Below are 16,304 nucleotides of genomic sequence, written 5' to 3'. Positions count from 1 at the left end.
GACACATGGGGAGGCTGTCCCTGACCTTTGGCAGAGACAATGGTAGATGTTATCTTGACTTCATTGTAGGTTACGCGATTGCATTTTCTTTCTCCCAGCTCTACGGGACCTGCCTATCTCCTTTCTTTTGGTGCCCCGCTAGGAGGTATCTTACACTTGTGGCAAGGTTTTGGGCCTCAGCATAGCCCTATTTTGGGCCTCGCCTGTTTGGATGGATACTTGCCCATGAGGGAATGGGTAATTTGGGGAAGTTTATTGGGAAACTATTATTAGAAATACACTTTCTTCTCTCTCTATGCACACTAATTCTATTTAAGATCTTTCACAGGAAGAGTCTGCTTCCTTTGCCCCTCTAAGAGCATGCACTGTTTGAGTACCAGGGTGCCCCTCAGTTGCATGTTAACAGAAGCACTGGGGATACTGTGTGAGCAAAACGGGCAGGAATTCCTAACTTTGTAGAACTTACATTCTTGCAAGTAAGAGCAGCCAGCAAAAATTAGCGAATAAGTGAAAAAAAATGTGGGATTCTGGTTCGTGGAAGTAAGGAGCTTGGAAGTTGTTGCCATACAATAAGAAAAAAGCTTGGGCCTCCTTGCTGGCTCAAGGGGTTAAGACGCAACCTATGAAGCTATCCATAGCCACTGCAACATGAGTTTGCTCCCTGGCCAGGGAGCTACCCATGTGGTGCAGCAGACCTCTCCTGTCTAATCTGCTGCTCCCCTCAGCAGTGTATTTCAGTCAATCTGCCTCTTCTGCTCCCCACTCTGTCTCTGGTGAATCTTCTCATCTCCCCCGCCACACACCTCTGGCCTATACCCCACTTCTTGTATGCATAAATAAATAAATCTTTAAAAAAAAAACAAAGAAAAAACTTAATAGACTGAAAATTAACAACTCTTCTTAGATCCATCAGAACAGTTTATCCAACAGGGTAAACTACTGCCCCCAAATTGGAGAGACAAACAGGCAGATAAGAAGAATCACAGTTTACATCTGCAGAAGGGTAAGGAGCAGAAATTCCTTGGAAATCAGTGTAAGACTTAAAAAACCTTATCTTTTATTGACTAGTTGCTAGAGGCTCAGTGTGGACAAATCTCAGGTATAAAAACTCTAGAGGGGCCCAGTCTTAGGGGAGAACCCCCACAGTTTTATATTTTACCACTGGTGGCCAACATCAGGTTCTCACAGCGAAGAAGGGAAAATTTCTCTTGGGTTTCCAGGGGGGGAGAGAAAGTGATCATTTTGAAATAGATCCGGGCATCATTCTATTTTTTTTTTAAGATTTATTTCTTATCCAAACAAGCACTGGGTACAGTCAGAAGAGCGGGAGGTGAAAGAACTCACCAGAGCCAGAGCAGGGAGCAGAGCAGGCAGAAGGACCGAAGTACACTGCTGAGGGGGAGCAGCGAGTGGCAGGAGAGGTCTGTGTGCCATGTGGGACCCTCGCCCGGTGGCCGGGGATTGAACCGGTGCTGCAGAGGCTGCGGGCAGCCTCGCAACCCAGTGCTCAACTGCTGTGCCACAGGGGAGGCCCTCATTCTATTTTCTTAACAAGGTCTGCTCTCAAGAGAAACTATTTAACTGCAGCCTAACCTACTGGGGTTTTACTCCTTTCGTTGGGAAAGAAAATGCCCAAGTCCAACATCCTACCTATTCCAAGGGGAAAACAAAACAAAACTGAAAACATTTGTGAAGGTCATGGCCCAGGGACACCAGCTCACTCAAGGACTGAGAACTAATCATCAGATTATGGAATGTTCCCCCTTTTCTCATACCTCACCACCACATCAATAGATCTCCTTTAACCACTGAAAGAACTGCATCTCAGACAATATTTAGGGAATCTCTAGGGAGTTCTAAAGACAAAAGCAAGAACTCCAGAGGCAAGTTTTACTTCTGACACCTATGGCTACAGCAAACAGTATGAACATAGCCTAACCCCTAGGCAGATAAACAAGTTATATAATGTGGTGATATGTGCTGAGAAGACATGAAAGCAGGCAAGGGGTAGGGTGTGTTCGTGGAGAGGGGCAGGTTGCAATTTTAAAAAGGATGGTCATGAAAGGCCTCGCTAAATAGGTGATACCAGTGCAAAGATCTGAAGGAGGCAGGGGAGTGAGTCATGGAGATAGCTGGGAATCAGCAGAGAGACATCAAGTAGAAGGTATTCAAGAGGGAGTGTGCCTAGTGTGTTGGTCAAACCACAGGAAAACGAGTGTGACTGGAGCAGAGTGAGTAAGAGGAACAATCACAGGAAGTGAGGTCAGAGAGGTAAGGTTTGGGTGAGGTAGATTGTGCATGACTTTGTAAGTCATTGTAAAGACATGCGTCCCACCGACTTCTGTGAGAATATACCACAGGGGAGTAAGGAAGCCCAATCAAGAGGTTTTAGAAATAACTCAGGAGAAAGGTAATGAGGGCTTGGATCAGGGACAACACAGTAGAGAAAGTGAGAAATCATCAGATTCTGAACACATTTTGAAGATAGAACTGCTGGATGTTCCTGACAGACCGAGGTTTAAGGCAAAAGAGCTAAGTTTGTCCCCTTAGTCTAAGCAAACTAAACGGAAGACAGCACTAGGAGCGAGTCTTTTGTGGGAGAAATCAAGCATTAAATTAGAGGTGCTTATTTCACATGCAAGTGAGGATGTTGAGTAGGCTTGTGGGTGGCCAGGTCTGGAGGTGGGGAGAGGTCTGGGCTGGAGGATTCAGTACATGGAAAGAATTTTAAGCCATGAGGATCAAAGTGAGCATCAAGAGAGTGAATATATATGAAAAGAGAAGAGGACCAAGGAGTGAATTCTAGGACCCAACGTTAAAATGCTGATAAATGAGAAATGAGCAAAGAAGGCTGGGAAATAGAAGGAAAACTGAAAGAGTGTGATATGCTGGAAGACAAGTTAATAAAATATTTCTAGAATGAGGGAGTGAACATGACTAAGGGATCAAATGTGATCAGCAATGTGGATACAGTTGTGGAGAGCTGTTTTGGTGCTTCTACTCTTCCAGCCTGGCTCTAGAAAGAAGGATAGACTAGAGTTTAGAGATAATAAGTATAGCTCACTCTTTACAGGAGTTTCTATAAAGAAGAATGGAAGGACAGTCATCCTTCCTTCTCCATGGTTTCATTTTCCTAGGTTTTAGTTACCCATGGTCAACTATGGTATGTCTGGAAAGTTCCAGAAATAAAAAAAAAATCATGAGTTTAAAATTATGAGCTGTTCTGAGTAACATGATAAAATATTACACTATCCAGCTTCATCCTGCCTGGGAAGAGAATCATCCCTTTGTCCAGCTTACCCACGCTGAGCACATTACCAGCCTGTTAGTCACTTTGTAGCTCGCTCAGTTATCAGAGTCACTGACTCAAGATCACAGTGTTTGTCTCTAAGTCACCCTTATTTTACTGCACACAGCATAAGAAAAATAACATAGTATCACTATTTGTAGTTTCTGGTATCCACTGGGTGTCTGGAAATATAATCCCCATGGATAAGGGGGGACTACTGTATAACATAGTTGGAGAGTAACATGAAGAGAAAAATGAAGTGTTTGTGTGCTGATGGGGTCATCTAGTCAAGAGAGAAAAAATGATGATGCAGAAGAGGGAAAGAGGAGCAATTTCCAGAGCATTATTCTTGAATATTTAAGAGAACTGGGATCCAGTGAACAAGTGGAGAGTCAGTCCTAGAAAGGCACATAGACAGTTCAAGCCTGGTAACTGGAGAGAAAGCAACGCATAAGGCCCAGATGCTGGTGGGCGAGTGGAGGTGTTGGTGGGAACTTGTGGAAGTTCTCTTCTGATTATTTCTATTTTCTCAGCGAAATTGCAATCGAGGTCAAGAGCTGAGAATGATGTGGGGAGGCAGTGTTGGAAGTTTGAGGAGAGAGTAGGGGAAAAAAAAAGAATTGTAGACTAGGAGAGTGGGATCGTAAATGGATGGGGGACATGCGCTATGATTTCTGGGTAGCATAAAGGACATGCTTGAACTTAATAGTTGTAAATGTCCTGAATTGAAAGGGAGACTGGTCAGCATGCATGAATGTTTTCTTCTAGCTACATTTAGCTGTATGTATTCTGATGAAGAGTAAAATGTCTGCAAACGAGGATAACAGTTTGTTCTCATCTAACAAGCAGCTACTGCTAAAATTAAGAAATGATGGATTTGTGTAAAATCAACACCATTTAGTACTGTTAATACTGGTTTGGTTCTTTGATTAATTGAATGTTTTAGATAATTAAATCCACTATATTATATACTAACTTTTCTACAGAATTTGAAGATAAAGACACTTGTGCATCACTGAACAGTTTTGGAGTCACAGGTGTCTAAATATGTAACATGCACTTCCAGGCCATTGTTCTGAAAAGTAACAATCAGTGTATATCCTAGGCAGAAATCTGATTATTTGTTTTTCCTGGTAGTTTGGAATGTGGAGACATTACATTGAAAAATTTCCAAAAGACATAAAAGTGAAAAGGGTTGTCACTAAATGTAATGAGTCTTTTCATAGAAACCCATCTACTGTATCTTGGTTGTACCTATGAGAGCTCTGGAATAACATTTTCCCCTTCTCTCAATTACTTTTTTCTTGGAGAGTGAAGCATCAAAGAGAATATAATTAAATTCTGAATTTCTGACAATAGGAATGCCAGTGGCAGTGAGGGTATGATTATCTAGACTTGCTTCATCTTTGATTGCTGCAAGACAGACATATTTTTCTCTCCTCTTGTGTTTTTTAGTAGCTCAAACTCATTTTACACTTGTGAATCTGCTTTACATTATTCACTTACTTTTAAAAATAACTGTCTGATTATATAAGCAATACATTTCCGCCAAATATAACTTGGAAAATATGGAAAGGTAGAGCGAGGAAAATAAAAATCATCTTTCATTTCACCACTTGGAGATGAACACAACATTTCGGTCAATTTTAATCTAATATTTTAATTTATACATATTTATTAAAATTTTATATCACTGTATATCATTTTATATTCTTAACTTAGTATTTTATTTTGAGCTTCTCCAATGCCATCACACAGTCTTTGAAAACACACTTTTTAATGTCTATACAATAATCTGTTGAATGAATGTACTATAATTTATTTAACAATTCACCAATTATTGTACTGTTAAGATGTTTATAAATTTTTTAAAAATTGTATTTATTTATTTTTTAAAGATTTATTTATTTATTTGTGCATACAAGAGCTGGGGTACAGGCCAAAGATACAGGAGGTGAGATGATTCACCAGAGACAGAGCGGGGAACAGCACAGGCAGATCGACCGAAGCACACTGCTGAGGGGAGCAGCGGGTGAGCCAGGAGAGGTCTGCTGCGCCATGTGGGTTGCTTCCTGGCAGGCTGGGTGAGCGAACTGGTGCTGCAAAGGCTGCAGACTGCTTCACAGTGCAGTGCCTAACCCCTTGCGCCACCACAGAGGCCCAAGATGTTTATAAATTTTAGAAAATATTTTGGTGAGCATAATTCTTGAACATAATCTTTTTTGGTAGCACTAATTATTTTCTTAAGTTATTTCCCTTTCTAAAGAGGGAAATAAAGGGTGAAAGAGTACAAAAATTTTTAAAGTTATGGATACATATTATAGCTGCCCTTTTGAGAGATCATATTTATTTATGATCCCTGGAAGTTTTGCTGCACCCTTGAGAATTCCACCAGCCTTCATAGCACTTATTGGTATACCTGTGGTCACTTCACTCCAGTTTAGTTCTCAAATGAGCCATCCCTTAGACTCCTAAAGGTCTCCTGGCCCCTTATCTCACCACCACGGTAGTCTCCATGCTGTGGCCACACGTAGTTTTCCAAACCACTGACGCTGTCACTTTGCTGATACAAACCTCAGCTCTTCACTTCCTCAGGGGTCCTTCCCATTCTGCCCCAACCTCCCTTTTCAGCCTCATCCATCACTCACCTCTAAGTGCTCTGACAAGGCCACACAGAATGTCTTTTTTTTCAATTTCTATTTATTTATTATTTTTTTGTATAGAAGAGCTGGGGTGTGGGCCAGAGGTGTGTGTATGTGTGTGTGAGAGGATTCACCAGAGACAGAGTGGGGAGCAGAACAGGCCCATCTACAGAAATACACTACTGAGGGGAGCAGCAGGCCAGACAGGAGAGGTCTGCCACACCACATGTGGGTTAGCTCCCTGGCTGGGGATCAAACTTGCCATAGCGGTGATAGCACTGAGATTCAACCCCTGGCTACCAGGGAGGCCCTACACAGAATGTCATTTATACATTTCCCCCAAACTTTTACACATTTCCACTTAGTCACCTTTCCTCCCTGATATTCCAATATCTCTTTCAAGAATCAGGACAAGGGGGCGTTTTGGCAGTCCTTCCCAGATGTCCCAGGTGAGGCACTTGTGCCTTGTGCCTTCTGAGCTGCGGGGCTGCAGCACCATGCCCTGCCCCACTATAGCTAATCACCTTGCGTGGCAATTATGTGCTTACCTTGAGTTCCTCATTGAATACCTCAAGGACCTTATCTTACTTATTATTATCCTTAATTCTTCTCCTATTACATAGTTGACAATCAATAAATACTTATTGACTCAATGGCTAAAAGCACAGCAGTATTCTGTCATTACCTAGCCTGGAGAAGCAGCATGTGCCATTGCTAACTAGCCTGCAGTGGTCTCAAGTGGTCTCCCCTTAGCTGGCATCTAAGCAATCCTTTTTTTTATAAAGATTTATTTATTTGTGGGGTACAAACCAGAGATGTGGGGGATGAGAGGATTCACCAGAGACAGAATGGGGAGCAGAACAGAGAAGCTGAAATACACTGCTGAGGGGAGCAGCGGGTGAGACAGGAGAGGTCTGCTGCGCCATGTGGGTCACCTCCCTGGCCGGGGATCGAACTTGTGCTGCAGTGGCTGCGGATAGCTTCATAGGTTGCGTCTTAACCTTTTGCACCACCAGGGAGGCCCTAAGCATCACTTCTTATTGTTTGGCTTCATTGTGCTCTGTTTTAATTATAGTCCACGCTCCCCAGCTCTTCTTATCATGATTGCACTCATCTGACAAAGCTCACTGGCATAAGCAGCTAATGGCTTTACTTTCACACTTACCTTTTTGTTCTTGCACTGTTCCCACAGAACACTCCAACCATGGACATTCCCTGATCCTTTGCACAGGTGACTGACCGTTGGCTGGAGAAACAGATTCTTGTTGCCTAAAGCATCCTGCTTATGAATTCGTTCTCATATATATATTTATATATTTTCTCTGCTTCTGGTGTTTTATTTTAGTCTTCCTATGTATACCCTGGAAGCAACCTCTATCCTTTGTTGAACAAGACAGAATATCAATACATACAATGTATATGTTTATGCGGAAATGCACCATCCCTTTGGCGATTGGATAGATTTGAATTTTTTTTTAAGATTGATTTATTTATTCATACAAGAACTGGGGTACAGGCCAGAGGTGCGGGGGGTGAGAGGATTCACCAGAGACAGAGTTGGGAACAGAACAGGCAGAGTGACTGAAATACACTGCTGCGGGGAACAGCGAGTGAGACAGGAGAGGTCTGCTGTGCCATGTGGGTTGGTCCCTGGCCGGGGTTCGAACTTGTGCTGCAGTGGCTGCAGACAGCTTCATAGGTTGCGTCTCAACCCCTTGAGCCACCAGGGAGGCCCCAGATTTGAATTTTTAACCCAGCATTCAGTGCCCCTGTGATACAGTACAAAATTATATTTCTGGCTTTATTTATATTTCTGGCCTTTCAAGCAGACCCTATGAATATGCTGCTTGCCATTATTATGAGACTCTACACTCTTGAAAGACCATTGGTTGCTCCTTGCTGCCCACCTCTGTACATATCAGTTTGCCTTTTCATACAACTCCTCAGGATTACTGTTTCAAAGCTTTTCTGTTCTTCCTTTTAGTGACTTGGTCCCAAATTTTACTTGAAAAATAGAGCCATTGGAGGAGATTTTGCTTGTATTCAATCTCCCACCGTGGCCTCTCTCTTAGGGCAGTGAAAGTGGACATCCTGGGGTTCTGCCCAAATCACAGCGTCTGTGCATCATGCCTCCAGCTTTGTACCGTGGCTCTACCTACAAACCTGGTCCAGTAGTGTTAGGTCCAAAAACTCAGCTAACAACTCATCTCTCTTCCCTTTTTATAATGCAACTTAATTTCTGTCTCGAAGTCCCATTCTGCCATGTCGTTTTTATTTTTTTATTTTTAAAGATTTATTTCTTTATGCATAGAACAGCTGGGTGTGTGTGTGGGGGAGGGGATTCACCAGAGACAGAGGGGGGAACAGAACAGGCAGACTGACAAAATACACTGCTGAGGGGAGCAGTGGGCGAGACAGGAGAGGTCTGCTCGCCATGTGGGTTGCTCCGAGGCCAGCGGGGATTGAACTTGTGCTGCAGAGGCTGCGGACAGCTTCACAGTGCTGCGCTCAACCACCTGCGCCACCAGGGAGGCCCTCAATTATTTTTTAAAGCCTAGAACTTTAAGTGCTACATAATTTTTCTGTTAAAGTAATAATATGGAGTTTCTTACTTTGTATTATTATTGATTTTCAAGTATTTGCCAATATTGCACTTAGTAGAGCTATTTGATTGAGATGTGATTATCTTTATTATGTATTCATGGATTCAATATGTTAATGTTTTGTTTAGGATATTTGCATTATGTCCAGGAGAGATACTGTTCTTTAATTTTCCTTCCTTGTTATCTTGATGTTAAGTTTGGTATAAAGGTATGCTGTTCTTACAAAATAAGTTGAGCAGTAATTCTTTTTCCGTTACCAGAAAGAGTTTGCCTAAGATTGTTCTTACCTCCTTAACTGCTTATTATCTTCTTAATGTTTGTGGAATTTGCAATTAAGCAATGTTGTTATCACATAAGCAAGTTGTGTTTTCTTTCTTTTTTTTCTTGATTAGTCTTTCTTGGAGTTTATCAATTTTTTCATTTGTTTTCCAAGAATTGCCTTTAGCTTTTGTTAATTTTCTCTCATGCGTGTTTGTTTTCCATTTTACTGAATTTTACTCTTAGTTCCTTTGGGTTTTATTTTATGGGTTTTTTTCCCCCCCAGTCTAGTTTCTTGATATGGAAGTTGACTTTTAACTTCCTTCCTTCCTTCCGTCCTAATAGGTGCATTATAAAATTATGCTCTTGGGCCTCCCCAGTGGCGCAGCGGTTGAGCGCTGGGTTGCGAAACTGCCCGCAGCCTCTGCAGCGCCAGTTCGATCCCCGGCTGCTCCCCGGCCACCAGAGGAGGGTCCCACAAGGCGCGCAGACCTCTCCTGTCGCCCGCTGCTCCCCTCAGCAGTGTACTTCGGTCCTTCTGCCAGCTCTGCTCCCCGCTCTGGCTCTGGAGAATTCTCTCACCTTCCCGTGCCTCTGACTGTACCCAGTGCTTGTATAAATAAATAAACAAATCTTTAAAAAAAAAAAAAAAGGTAACAAAAAATATTATGTTCTTTCCTCTGAGTCTTGCTCTAGTTGCGTATCACAAGTATTGATATGTCAAATCTTTATTATCAATGAAAAATATCTTCTAATTTCCTTTGTGATTTCTTTTACAATTTTGATTTATTTAGAAACACATAACTGTAAGGGAGTTTGGCAAATGTGATCTTTATTTCTCTAGCCTTTGCAATACAAAGGAGGGTATATTAGGAAGAGCTGAGACTGAATATAGAATGCAGGTTAATGTTCAAACCTACCAGGCAAAGATAAGGTGGGAGGGGGGCGAGTCAGATGGGGAGAATAGTACATGTAAAAGAGGAGAAATATCACAGGGATTTGGGGAAATTTCTGACATGACTGGATAGGGGAACAACAAAAGATCGATCAGTAGGAAAGTATCCAAATAATGAGAATGGACAGGGAAAAGGTAGAGGGAGGAGGAATATTAAACTCAGAAGAGGTTATTGCATTAATCAAGTGATAGTGTTGTCATGATGATGATCTGAGTTCAGTTCCTAGTGACAGAAGGAATTAGTTAAAATATGATCATTTTCATTACATACATTTGTTTTCTTCATGGTAGTTCTTCTTCTTGGATTACCTGCTTTGTTTTAGTTTTTTACCTCTTTTAAAATAAGGCAGAATGTCATATTCTAGACCATGATCAATCTCCATTTACTGCGTATCTACAGCACTCGTGGTGAGTACTCTTTCTGTCCTCATGTAGTATCATATATTGGTTGCCTTCCCCGTTAAAAAGTAAACTCTTATAAGAGTAGAGGTCATGTTTAATACTTACTTGATTTAATAAGATGCAACATTTGAAAATTCTAAAATACCTAAAATTAATAGTCACATTTCCTGGAGAGGTTCCAGACCAAATGCAAAGTTTCAAGGGCTATGTCTCAAAGCCAGTTACATGACTCTTACAACTCTTCGCAATTTTGAGGGTCTACAAGAATAGGGTTGAAGAAGGATTTTTGTACTGGGCTGGGATTCTCACTCTCCTCAAGGGGGCAGAATGAGGTATCTGCACCTTATTTTAAGTATAGTGCAAGGCAACTATAAGGAGCACTCATTGAACATGATATGAAATGAGATACAAAGCAGACCAGTGTTTTCCTCTTGTTTGAGAAATCTAAAAGGCTTCAGACAGGCTTGTTTGTTTTAGATGGATGAACTAGAGGAGTGTACATGAGTCATAGCAAGAAAATCTCAAAAGACAAGTTCCCAGTGGTGGGGCTCTTTCTAAGAATCCACAAAATACCTCAGAGGAATCAGTGTTATTCACCAGAGAGCCTAGGACAGTTTTATGATAGTACTAATTAGGTGAGAGTTCTCCTGTCCACACCCACCTTTCTCCTCTCAACACTCTTTGACCTTTGGAACAAAAGGATCACAACTAGATTAGCAAAATGTTGAAGGAAAGGCACAAAGAAGGACCCCCAACCCCTATCCCAAGTTCTTTGCTGACCTCCTACTTATCAAAAGTCTTACAGGAGAAGAGAAGGGAGAAGTTTTACTTCTAAATCTGGTTTGAAGTTTTGATTTTTGCATACAATTAAGTAATCTTAATTATGAATTTAATACTGTGTTTGTATCTTGAAAGGACAGGTAGATTTTTCATTACCGGAGTGACCGGAAGTAACGTAGGACTTTTATACAAGTCAAAGGAAGAATGTTCCCCACTAGTTAACCTTTATAGGGAGAGTGTGGGAAATATAAAATTGCCTGGTGTTTATGGACCCTGTTTGGTAAACTACTGATTAAACATTTTTATGCCTAGGGCCTGCTGGTGAATTTCTGGGCAGATAGTGGAAAAGGCCATGTGGTTTGGTAAAGAGTCTTCTGCCTTGTCTTTGCCATGTGACTTTTTGCAAATATAAAATAAGGAGAGCACATAATATTTGCCTACTTTACTTCACGGTATTTTTTGGAAGATCAAATAAGACCACACACTTAAAAAAGTTCCTAAATTCCAATAAGTACTCAAAATAAATGAAAGATTTGATGATTAATATGCCTCGACTAGATGGAACTTGGAAAACTCATAAAATCTTTCCCTCCTGTTCAGAGAATGAACCACCCTAAACCCATAGCCAACTTACAACAGCCAATGTAGAAGGAAAAAATTCTCTAGAGAAGGTTACTCCACAGAGTCTCCCAGTGGCCTCTTCATATTCCTAACATGGTCAGGATAATCTGTTCTGCCTGTGTATTCTTTATGCTTTATCACCACTTCTAAAAACCATCCCCACATTTAGTGCTAATGAAAGTTTTCATTTCATATCACTTTTTCAGCACCTTCTCCAACATAAGTGTTGAATTACTGGCCAATTACGTGGAAACTAAAGTGAGCCCGAGAGAGCCAGTGAATGACTAAGAAAATCATTTACAGAGGGCAGTAACATCGATGGAGAAGGTCGATTGAAAAAGTATCTTCATTTGTCTCATAGGAGAACTGGAATGCAGTAGACAGCATGAGGAAGAAACTGAGCGATGGTTTGATTTGTCAACAAGAAAAATAATATCAGCATCTTACAGACAGTTTCTGCCTGTGGTTATGGCATGGGATGTCCCTGGCCAAGCCAAGCTAGACAACTAGCTGCCTCTACTCGAAAATGGACCTAGCAGTGATTGAGTGTGGCAATGTCTGATCTATTTTGTAGAATAACAAAAATTGAGGCAATGGTGAAGGAAAGTGGAGTATGAAATTTCAGGGCCGATTCTTCTCCCTCTTGCCAGTGTGTTTCAAATGCAGATTACAACTTCTTGGTTTCTATCACTTCCACCACCACACCATTATCTGTCTGCTTTTTCTCTCATGAGTGGTACCATTTGAAAAATATAAACCACGTTTCTCATTGCCTCACAGGAGCTTAAGCTGTGAATTAGACTTTGCATCCCTAGACCAGTGAGAGAATAGGGATATAGTGTAAGAGGGTGGATTGTTAAACAAACAAATTAAAACAAAACAAAACACACATGCATTTGAATGGAACAGGAGTGAAAGGCAAAGCAAGGAAGTTATTTCAGTTGGTAGAGAGATGAGATGTTATCTAAACCAAAAAGGCAAAATGCTCTTTATGTATGTTTAAAATTCTAATAATAATATATTCTAATAATTCTATAAAATTCTAATAATAAATAAATAATAAAATTCTAATAATAATATCTAATAATAATATAGTATATATAATATATAGCTAATAGTAATGAAGAAAAAGACTAAAATAAGTTAATTCTCCAAACTAGGAAGGGAAAGAGGAAAAGTAGGATTGAGTTAGAGTGCTTTATCTTTTATGGTAAGCAGTCAAAAGATACTGTCTAAAGTTGATACATCCAGAAAATAAAGTATAACATTTTTTATGGTAATGGAAGTGATTATCTTAGGTTGTAGATAAAGTGTGGTGGCTTCCCTAGGGGAGGAAGTGGCATCAGGGGCATCATGAAGTAAAATATAATGAGGTGGATCTGCTCCCTCCCTTCCTCTGTTCAAGCAGAGCAATTGTGGTTTTTTTCTCCCTGTTTATGTCTTTGGTATATTTTGTTAAAAAAAAGAATAGAGTTTCTTTGCTTTGAAAATGTTTGCGAAACGTCATCCTAGGAAAAAAATGCATCTATTAAAAAGATCTGGATTAAAAACCTAAATTCTGGCAGAGTCAAGGACATTTACAGAGAATAAAGGGGCTTTGGTAACACAATACATATATCTGCTTTGAAAACAGTTCCTCTTCTACCCAGAAGAGTTCCCCCAGAAATCACAATTTCCTACCTGATTAGGCCATAGCTTATTGAACCAAGAGTGACGAGCTCACTGAAGTCCGGCTGTTTTAAATTTGGTTTCCTAGGTCCTACACTCTGGGGTTGAACTGAGTAGATAAAATCTAGGGGGCTATGATGTGACTGTCTTCGCCATTTTGCAGGGAGATAATAAAGAAACAGCAGAAAACCGAGAGTAAGTAAGGAGGTTGGGAGATCTCCAGAGAGAAAAGATAGCTACTCCTTTTCATTGTAGTTCCTCACCCCTGATGAAACCACTGGATATCATATGCTAGTCCAAAGGACTTTCCAATAAAAACTCATTTATATTTATCAAGTGTTCATGGGCTTCTTCTTGGAAACTTAAAAAGTAAAGAAAAGGAAAAAATCTTTGTTTAAGATACAGAGAAGGACACAGAGGACTTTGGGTAGAGAAACTAGAATGATCAGGAGGTGACAGGAGCAGCTAGTGTAATTCTAAAACCATTAGAATTCAGAGAGGCTCAGACAATGAAGGTTGAAACCCATGGATACCTGCCAGGTGAATTAGTGACTCAGAGAAACTGTTGAGATGAGGGAAGACCTAAAGGCACGGAATCTATCAAGACATGGGCAGAATAAGACTTTGCTTAGGGACAAGGTGAACTAAGCAAAGGACCTTGCCACTGGATTTAGCTTATCAACAGAACACACAAATAAGGACAGTTGCAGATTTAGGTAGCCAGCTACCAGGAAGTGGTGATAGATAAGTCAAGAGTGACAAGTAAGTAGTGTTTGATATTTGTCAAATAAATTGCATTAAAAAAACAGTTTTAAAGTAACTTATCTAATTGATATGTGACTTTGCTCATGATATGCCTATGAAACACAGTGATAAAATAGCTCGGTAAGTCAGATACTGAGGCATCCCAGTTCCACGAATTAGATTCAGCTCAACCACCCACAGCTTCCAAGTTTAATTCCCAAACCACCAGGGTTCTTGGTCGAAGGGCTGCTGGTTCAAAGGCACTGCTCCCCATCTTTGATGGGGAGCTACAGAGATGGGCAGTGAACAGTTGCTCTATTCTAATGATGTATCTGTGAGCCGCAGCCCAATAAATTAGAGATAGACTTTGCATTATAAAAGGGGATCATATTGAAGGTACACAATACTCATCTCAGTATTTTTGTGTGTGGAAATGTGCTGCTATAAAATACCATGAACTTCTGAGAAAATTTCATTTTGCCTTCCTGGACTATCTTTTCTCTGGTGATGAAGAAGACACTGGAAGAGTTGGCATGCCATTTCTAAAAAGTCTGATACCCACCCCCCTGAATACTTGAGATAATTATCTACAATATAGCTTGAACAATGTATCAAATATTTGCCAGTCCATGAATATATTCATGAAGACTACTGGCCTTCAGGTAGGTAGATCATAATCCCAAAACAACATCTTTACTATGTTTTAAAATTAAAAATACAATACAACACATGTTCTTTTCAGTTAGTTAAAAAAAATAATGCTGTTCTTCAAATCTATGGATTTATAGAAGTCTGTAAATATCTTACACTAATATCAACTGCAAAAGCACAATTTAAGAGACATTTTGGGTCAACCTTGGAAAAATCTTTCTTCTTCCTACTGGCTGTTTTAAGCATATTTGCACAAATGTAATTATTTAGAAACATTTGCTTTTTGCCCTAAAGGCGAATTTTCTTTTGCAATCAATAAGGGTCCTTCTACATCCTTATTATTTCGGTCAGTATGTGCCATTGTTCAGCAGAAACTTCAGGAGTGCAGGTGGTGTTGGAGAATGATACAACTTAATGGACACAGTCTGAGATTGCAGTGCTGTGCTGTATCACATTTCCTGCTCCACATTCTTACATAGTGCAAGGCTCTTCTCAAAAGAATATTCACACTTTTGTCCTTGGGAATAGGTAAGAATTTGCAGATTTGTAACAACTATTCACTACTAGATAGTGCCTTTCATCCTCTAAATGGACTTTATCTCGAGTTTTTCTCCCTCTACAATTGACAAAGTTTTCTCTAGTGTGATCCACAGCCAACATGCCGTAGAATCATGTCACCTAGATAAACTGAATCACCATCTCATCTCAGGTACCCACCAGTTTCTCAACTCTCTGAGGCAGTGGTTCTCAAAATTGGCTGTACATTGTACTCATCCAACGACATTTAAAGCACAATAATAAATAGTTCTATCTTCAGAGAATCTGAATCAATTGGTAACTGGTATTGCCTGAGTGTCAGGGTTTTTTATATCACCCCAAATGATACAGGCAGGGAGGCAAGATTTAGAAATGCTGCTCGAGGTCTCCTTAGACTATATGAGGGGAATTTGATTATTTCCAAGACATATCCTCTCCTTGTCCTTGGCCATGGGGATCCCTGGAAGAACTAGTTTTAGACATGTTGGAATATGTGATCTGCACATACTAGCACTTTATTCCTCTCTCTAACTAGAACATTGTCTCTATTTTCTAAATAGTTATCCCCCATATTAAAGATCTCTGCCTATGCTTGCTTCGGCAGTACATATACTAAAATTGGAATGAACCAAATAAGATTAACATGGTCCTCAAGCAAGGTGACATGCAAGTTTGTGAAGTCTTCATATTTTTTTTAATATGCAGATGTTGATTGATAATGAGGCAAACCTGAAACCTATATAATGCAATATTACTTCCATAAAAAATTTATTTAAAAATAATATTTGCCTTGAAGGGTCATTCAGTCTCACGCCTAGCTAAAGTATCCCTGAATAAGTGCTATAAAGTACAGATATTTAATGCTAGGGATAGTTCCAAGTGGTTAAGGCTAGTGCAGAAGGCATTATAGAACTGGGTCTTAAAGGATAAATAACTTAAAAACAGAATTCTAAGTTAAATAGATGGAGAATCAGAGGATGGGTATTTTAGGCTAAGGAATAGCATATCAAAGGTAAGTGGAACACAAAAGTTGGTTGCACATCCAGAGAAATGTTGGGTAGTTTTGAGTGTAGTTTAAGATGGGAATACTTTATTAATAGATGCTGAGATTATCCTTAATTGGATTATTTGGGTAAACAGTCAACATTTGTCAA

The 16,304-nt window shown here is 40.2% G+C and overlaps 1 non-coding gene and 1 pseudogene across 1 annotated transcript; one reads left to right on the top strand and one right to left on the bottom strand.

The window, feature by feature from the left end:
• Positions 1-16,304, bottom strand: part of LOC119239537 (40S ribosomal protein S25-like) — a 73,863-nt pseudogene that overhangs the window by 38,096 nt on the left and 19,463 nt on the right.
• On the top strand, positions 15,741-15,844 carry LOC119239600 (U6 spliceosomal RNA). Its single transcript, XR_005123882.1, has one exon. It is a non-coding gene; the product is annotated as a U6 spliceosomal RNA (small nuclear RNA).

The sequence above is a fragment of the Talpa occidentalis genome, unplaced genomic scaffold, assembly GCF_014898055.3.
Source record: "Talpa occidentalis isolate TD23 unplaced genomic scaffold, MPIMG_talOcc4v2.1 talOcc4.11, whole genome shotgun sequence".
Lineage (NCBI taxonomy): Eukaryota > Metazoa > Chordata > Mammalia > Eulipotyphla > Talpidae > Talpa > Talpa occidentalis.
This window is presented reverse-complemented; position numbering and strand designations above follow the sequence as displayed.